The following is an 8,900-nucleotide window of genomic DNA, read 5'->3' as shown; positions in this document are numbered from 1 at the left end:
CCTAGGATTCACAAAAGTGGTTATCCTATATGTCCAATTGTAAATGTTATAAACAAGCTACGACACAAAATACCACAAATCTTAATAATACACTGAAGAAATATTAAACTATCGAAAACATCTTTTCAATTAAAAATATTTTTGTGTTAATCAGCAACATTAAGTATCTAATAACGCTAGACACTGCAGTATTTGCCTCCATTGACATAGTAAACGTCTACAGAAATATATTCTTCAAATACACCCTGTCAGTAATACAAAAGATTTTTATCAGGTACAGAAAAGCTAATCAATGGAGAAATTTCTGAACTCAGGATATCGCTTGAATTAATGTTGTAACATATATTTTTATTCAATGGTAAGTATTATACACGAGATACTAGTCTGGCAATGTATAGTAACCTGGTGTGTTTGCTTGCAGGCTTATTTGTACATAACCTACAACAAAAACTATTAACTCATCCACAATATCCCGCCAAAATTATGTGGTATAAAAGATACGTGAGTTACACAATGGCACATTTCACTGGTCCAAAAGAAGAAGTAAATAATTTAGTTGATGACATGAATGAAATGTACTTAAATATCAGTATCATAGTTGAAGATCAGGGACATGAAGGAATTAATTCGATTCATATGACTATTTTCAGTCTTTGTAGTCACAAGAACAAGCATACCTCCCAAACATACAGAAAATCCACCACTGCTGATGTTACAATTACCAATAACGCATACCATCCTGACCAACACAAAATCTATTCGGGTCATCTTGTAAGTGCACGCTATGCAACACCATCAGTGAAGCAGATGAATGTAAATCAATGAACATACTTAAATCTATAGCCAAAAATATATAACAGTTCCCTCATAAACAACCTAGTTGAAAAGTCGAAAGTTAACTTAGGCAACTACCACCACCATCAGAAGCCAAGAAATAAACGCCAAAATTTGCCCACCTTACATTTCTTGACAAAGTGTCATACAAACTTACAAATCTTTTCAGACCACATATTATAACAAATACCGTTCCACACAGTCATTAAACTACAGAATAAGAGTTGTTCACATTAATACAGTGGAGAGTGGCATCGAAAGCGTGACATGCTCCTGTTCTTGCTTCTGTACAGGACATACGGGAAAATTTTTGCAACGTGCTACAAAGAATATAAAGAGGCCTTTGGATGCAAAAACTTAAGTAAGCCCCGATTTGCATCGCATATTGCTCATCATGAACACTATTGGTAATATCAATAACAGTTTGTACCCCACATATTATAAACAAAGGGTTATAGGAGAGATTTACATTCACAAGCTAAAATCATCTCAAAGAATCCTTAACGAACAATGTGAATTAATGTAGAACTTTTTCTTTCAGTATTTTGAAGACATCCCAGACCAAAACAGAAAAGGACTAGAATGAGAAAAGGCTTAAAATTTGGAATGAGGATATAATGAAAGCTGTCAAAGAAAAACAGGATGCATATATAAAATACTTAAGCAACCCCACTATTCAGAAGAAACAATACTATACGGAGAAACGAAATAATGCTAAACGTGTAGTAAAGAAAGTACATCAGGAACAGTGGGATAGCTTTATTTCTAATATCGAACATGATATCCATGGAAGACCACAAATGCCAAATAAGGTTTTAAAAGCATGAAACACACCAGAAAGAGATAAAATACAAATAAATTGTGTTGAAGAAGAAGAGTGGATAAATCTGTACAGCGAATTGTGGTATGATCATAAAGCACAAGAAACAGAAATTGAACAACTAGAATAGAAAGGATTAGATGAAATCAATCTGACGAATTAACATCTGCACTAACATCACTTAAGAACAGAAAAGCAACAGGAAAGGACGGCATTAAAGCTGAATTATTACAATATGGAGGAATGACGCTACCAACGACTGCTACATCTCTTCAACCAATGTTGGAAGAAGAAGAGTATTCCCAACGACTGGACAACAGCTACAGTGATATCAATTTTTAAAAAAGGAGATAAAAGCCTATGCGATAATTACAGAGGAATAAGTTTACAGGACTCAGCATACAAGATGTATGCTAAGACTTTAAATACAAGATGTAAAAACATAGCAGAATCAGCACTGACTGCGTGAGGAACAAATGGGTTTTAGAAAAGGACACTCCTCAATAGATGCGGCTTTTATTCTACAACAAATAACAGAAAAACGAAGAGAGTGTTATAAGTCAAAATACATTGCTTTTATTGACTTTAAAAATTTTTTTGTCAATATCAATCGACAGAAACTTTGGGAAATAATGATGAATCGCAGATATCCAAAGCATCTTGTAAATGTGATAAAAAGTTTATATCAAGACACAAATATCAGCCTAGATCTCAATGGTGAAACAACTAAGGAGATACCAACTAACAAAGGGGTACAACAAAGTTCTGCATCTTTCAAACTTTGTCCAACACCAACACTCAATGAAATAATACATATATGGAAATCAATATTTCATAAAGGCTTCTACCTAGACAGAAACATTCTTTTAAATAATTTACTATGTGCTGATGAGGCAGTGATCCTAGAAGATAAGGAAAATGACCGTCAGAAAGGAATCTACTCGCTAAAACAAATAAGTGAAAAATTTACCATGGAACTTTAAAAAAAAAACTAAGACAACGGCCTTCATGGGGAAAGAACCAATCGGGACCAAAATACTGATAGATCAGAAGATTTTACCACAAGTGAACCATTTCAGTTGCCTTGGATGTAAAATGACACATGGCTACAGCAGAGATATTGAAATGAAGCTAAATAAATTCAATTGGGTATGTGGAACAGTTAAGAGGTACCTAAAAAACGAAACCAGGAAAGACACTCAAATTAAATTTTACAAAACTGTTGCAGTTTCCACACTGCTCTATAGAAGTGAGACCTGGATGATTACCAAGAAGCAAGAAAGCCGGGTTGAGGCACAAGAAATGAAATTCCTTAGAGGTGTTAAAGTTTGAACAAGAGAAGGCAGGCTAGGAAATTAAGTTATTAGAGAAGAACTGCAAATCTTTAGACTCAATGATAAAATTCGAGGTTACAGAAGAAAATTTAACGAACATCAACAAAGAATGGAGAGTGAGAGACTTCCCTAAAAGACAAGAAATTATAAGTGCCATGGGAGAAGAGAGCAAGGAATACCTCGACAGAGATGGGTGCCATAACAGGCAATTCCTGCCTAATACAGAAAGAGAAATGAAGGTGATAAGAAATATTCATCCTCTTGCATAAATTATATTCTCATAGTCACGTAACAAATATGGCGTACTGTAACCCATTTGCCCTTTAATTACATACTTAATATTTCACTTCGTTTGTTTGTCTCTTGTGTGACTTTTTAATCCATATTAGATGTACATTGCCAATATAAGAACATACCTGCAGCTAGGAAAACTGCCTTAAATATGTTATCTGTGCTTGTATTCTCTCATGAAGAGCCCTTTGCGCCGAAGATCATGAGTAGGAAAGACAGACATCTACCGATTTCATATTCTTTGTAATTACATCCAGTGTTTCCCTTCTGTGAATAAGTATCAAACCAGCCGTAGTTAACTATTGTGTATAATCGATAATGAGCATTGTGGGAACGTGTTTACTCTGGATATCACCATGCAGTGCCCTGTAAGTACCCATAAAATAACAACCTTTCCGTTTTGTTACTAATTACAAAATTTTCGTTATCTCTGCCAGCACTATCACCACGTCGTCTATATACATTTGGTGTAGGACATAATGTTGATGTAATATGTACATTACGTTATGAACCTGCAGTGGCTCGAAAACTAGTTGATAGTACAATAAGTCGTATCAAAACTCCAAAAAAGCAACTGACTGCATATTTATATCCAAAAAAATCGAAAACTCATTGATTAAAGGAGAACATGTGCCCGCCTCTGATGTTTTCGCTGTCGACTTGTCCATCCGATCAAAGCGTAAACTGACTATGTATCCCACTTGATACAGTCTTTCTTTTGCCCGATGTACTTGTAGCCACACTCACTCATTAGTTGACAGTTAGTCGGGATATAATACATGGTGACAACTGTTGAACTATATGAAATACCGTTCCACATAGACATTAAACTACAGAATAAAATTTTTTCACATTAATCCAGTGAAGAGTGGCATTGAAAGCCTGGCAGATGCAAATTAACATGCTCCTCTTCTTGCTTCTGTACGGGACGCAAAAACTTAAACAAGACCAGATTTGCATCGTATATTGCTCATCATGAATACTCTTTTGGTAATATCAATAACAATTTGTGGCCCACATATTATAAACAAAGGGTTACAGGAGGGATTTACATTCACAAGCTAAAATCACCTCAATGAATCCTTAACCGACAGTGTGAGTCAATGTAGAACTTTTTCATTCATGATTTTGAAGACATCCGAGACCCAAACAGGAGAAAGCCTGTAGTAAGAAAAGGCCTAACAATTTGGAATGAGGCTATAATTAAAGCTGTAAAAGAAAAACAGGGTGCATATATAAAATACTTAAGCAACCCAGCTATTGAGAAGAAACAATACTATACGGAGAATGCTGATGCATAGCAGGGATAATCCTGTAAATGCGAATACGGCATTAGTAATGTGTTGCTTAACACAGTCACATCAATAAAATATCTTGGTGTAACAGTGCAGTTGGAGCTGAAATGGATTCAGTAGCTCAGACAGGTAGTAGGAAAGACGAATAATCGACTTCATTTCATTTGGAGAATTCTGAGAAAAGTTGTTCATCTGTAAAGCAGACGGCGTACAGAATGCTAGTGTGATCCATTCTTGACTACTGCTCAAGTGTTTGGGATGCCCAACAGGCCGGATTAAAATAAGACATGGTACCTGTTCGGAGCGTGCTGCTAGATTTGGGACCCTTAGGTTCGATCAGCACGCAGCTATTACGGAACTGAAATGGGAATACCTGGAGGGACGACGACCCTGTTTTCGTCTACTGCAGATCAAGTCTACTGTCACCAACGTACATTTTGCTTAAGGGCCACGAAGATAAAATGAGAGAAATTCGGGGCTGTAACGAGAATTATAGGCAGTTGTTGTTCCCTCACCCTTTATGCGAGTGGAAGGAGAGAGGAAACAAGTAGGATAGGAAATGTATATTACGGTAGTTTTCTGAGAACATATATACATGCAGAATGTGGTAGAACGACGGTGAACCACGAATGGGCCGCAACGTGGTGGACCTCACGCCTCATCACAGAATGGTGAAGCCCGAGGCTTGCCCACTTCGTGAAGCAGGCTAGGCGCGATTTGTGGCAGATGCGACGACAGAGCACAATGCTGGTGCACGCACAATTGTTTGCATCCCTCAACAAGAGCCTCAACAGCAGGCAACTCCCAGGCGTTCCCTCATTAACCGAAGCAATCACGATTGCAGCGGGCACTGGATCGTCGTGACTGGACCTTGGATCAATGGAGAAGTGTAGCCTAGTCGGATGAATCAAAATTTTTTGCGTCACCAGGTTATTGGTCGTGACGACCTCTTCGCTATGGATAGAGGCCGGTTGGGGTAGTATTGTTCTGTGAGGGACATTTATCTCGGCTTCCACGGGACTGTGGAAGTTATTGAAGGCGTCTTCACAGCTGTGAACTGCGTGAACGTTTTTGTGGATCACCTACATCCCTCCTCGACGGCGGTGACATCTGGCAGGGCAGTAGGATAGCTGTCCGCGTCACAAATCCAGAACCGTGCTAAAGTTGTCTGAGGGGTGTTACAGTGCATTCACATGACTCTCCTGTCTTGATCATCAGTTTCAACTGATCTGAAACATATAGGACATTGGGCCCAGATTCGTTCCCAGAAACAGTAGGTTTGTAATTTGTGGCAATTGCCTGACCTGTGCGTTGCTATCTAGCGCCACATACCTGCAGAAACCTACCAAGAACTTCAAAATTCCATGGAACGCTGAATGGCTTCTGCATTGCGCTTCAAAGGTGGACCAATACGTAGCTAAGCAGCTGGTCCTAATATTACGTCTCATCAGCGTAGGTGTTTCTATGAACGCTGTTGGGGATTTACGGGAATTACATAAATGATTGAGCCGTTCTCAGTCCACGCTCGATTATCCCCGTTCTCCTTTCATCTCACCTGCCAAGACTTAGAAGAGCGTGAAGAGAACAGATGGAGATACAGTTCTGTCTCACTCTCAATAAAGGAAAGTGCTGTGACATTGAAATGCATTACTTGCCCCAGCTTTATTACAATTGTTATATTTGTTAAAAATAATGTTATTGTGCTTTGGATTCTGGACATTGAGTTGACTCTGAGCATGGCAGGGTTGAAGTTACGTCCGAGCCGTACTTGTTTCACATCAAAGACATCGCACATATTCTCAGCAGCTGCCGGGTGGGTGGCCAGAATGTGGGAGCGAATGGGCATCAGTGAGCAGCAGGGACACCCAGCGTTGCTCTCTAGATGACTAACCGCGAGTGTGGGCCATATACTGCCCCAGAAAATCAGCACGGACACTTAGTCAGACAGCAACAATTTTAATTAAATTGAGAAATTGTAGCTTGAGTATGGGGCTGACTGAAATAAGAAAACAGGATTTTAACACTAACTAATACTGTAAAATAATATCAAAGGTACGCAGCCTAGGAGGATGGCTGTCTAAAATATCTTTTCATATACACGCTGGTGGACTCTTGTTGCTAAATAAACAATCTTGAAGGAAAGTGATACTAACAACGTTAAATGATATTCCCGAATGTGGACCGCCAGGTGGTGGTTACTATTGTTCTTTCAGTTAAAATGCTTGCTACGTCAAGTCAGTTCTGTTGAATGAACAGTAAATAACTTCCTCACAGCTGTACTATGGAAAAGCAAAGTCTTGTAGAACGAATATCTTTCACACGTTCATGTTACAACAGTCTTTATTCTTTTGAGAGTTGTTTTTCCTGTGAAGTCTTCTCATTTCGAGTAGAGAGGAGGTAAGGCTAACTTTGCAAGCGTCCATGGCTGGAATAATGAAAGCAAACACCTTTGCTGCTGGTACTATTTCATAGTCTGTTCCCTACTCGACTGTCAATACAGCTTTGATAGCCCTCAGACAAGTTTTTTAACGACCGCAACCTATTTCACCTACCTGAAGCTTCAGTAAGATCTGTTGCTTACTCCGTGGCATTGCCGTTTGCAGAAATGCTAGAATGTCTCATAACAATGCAAACATTGGACACAGAGAGATTGGTTACTGGCCGGCCAGAGTGGCCGAGCGGTTCTAGCCGCTACAGTCTGGAACCGCACGACCGCTACGGTCGCAGGTTCGAATCCTGCCTCGGGCATGGATGTGTGTGATGTCCTTAGGTTAGTTAGGTTTAAGTAGTTCTAAGTTCTAGGGGACTGATGACCTCAGAAGTTAAGTCCTATAATGCTCAGAGCCATTTTTAGATTGGTTACTACTACGTCAGTTATGGTGACACAGTTCTGGTAATATGATCTCTATTCTGAAAGCCGTTTCTTCGCAGACCTGCACTGTTCACATGCTATTGGAGAACATAAACAGGAATCAGTTTCACGACCAAACCACTCAACTCTACCGATCGCTATTTCGCGAGCATTTTTAGTTTCTTCCTTTTTTTATAATCATTTGTACTTCCTGAGAAAGTATGTGAAGCACTCAGAACACATGACCGGATATCACTATAACTTCGCAATCGGTGGGTATGTAAATGATCTGACTTCCAAATTTGTGACTGGTAGAACGGGGACCGCGGTGCGTCAGTGTCGTTCATGTCGAGCGCTGTTACCAGTCCTCATAGGATTTACGAGGGGCGTGAAGAACGCCAAGTGTTCAGTGATCACTGTGAAAGCCACATAGATACCACGTACTCGAATGACACAGCGGTATCAGCGCATGACAAAAATACGAAATGCCTCCATTAGGCCGCTAGAGCGAATAGTGCAGCGTCCAGATTTGCGATGTTGCCTTTCATTGGACGGCGTGGGAAATGAGGCCACGCATTCTTGTTATCAAGGTTTCGGGCCTCTACAACAGACCACGGAAAGGGAGAATCGCCGAATCGTGCACACATCCGCACCTGTCATCCGAGAGAGGGTACTGAACATTCCGTCTAATCTCGCACCGTGGTCAGAGACCAGCAGCAGGCAGACTAGGGAATTACCGTCCCCTGCGTAGAGTAAAGTTACCAACACCACACAGGTGGATGCGTTTGGAGTGGTGCCGTGACTAGAAAGCAGTTCTGGACGACCCCTGATGATAATCGCCGGTGAATATGGTGGGCGAACTGGGAAGAGGTCCCTTTCCTCCAGTGTTTCGAAGAGGCATATATAGTGGTTTTACTGCTAAGTCTTCGTGTGAGGATCCATCAGCTGTGAGTTCAGTCAAGGCTGGGAGTTGGAGAAACTCTAACAGCAGAGCGGTACATAGCAGACACCGTGGGTCCTCAAGTGTTATTACTTATGCAACAAAATCTTGTTGTCATTTTTTTAACGGGACACTGTACTTCCACGCATGGTAGTGATTCTGTGAACTAAAAAGTGGCTCTGAGCACTATGGGAATTAAAATCTGAGGTCATCAGTCCCCTAGAACTTAGAACTACATAAACCTAACTAACCTAAGGACATCACACACATCCATGCCCGAGGCAGGATTCGCACCTGCGACCGTAGCGGTCGCGCGGTTCCAGAATGAAGCGCCTAGAACCGCTCGGCCACTAGGGCCGGCGATTCTGTGAACTGTCTGGGGTATGTTGAGTTACTCCTGTGGCCAGAAAATCCACTAGATAACTCCTGGAAAAAGAATGCGCATGCGCAGCTCGGTCGTAAACTCCGTTCAGTAAGAGTTTCCAGGGTATCAAGGAGCCGCTACTGAGGGCCAGCATGCCTCAGGAGAGGACAC

This window comes from Schistocerca americana, chromosome 4 (genome assembly GCF_021461395.2).
Source record: "Schistocerca americana isolate TAMUIC-IGC-003095 chromosome 4, iqSchAmer2.1, whole genome shotgun sequence".
Lineage (NCBI taxonomy): Eukaryota > Metazoa > Arthropoda > Insecta > Orthoptera > Acrididae > Schistocerca > Schistocerca americana.
This window is presented reverse-complemented; position numbering follows the sequence as displayed.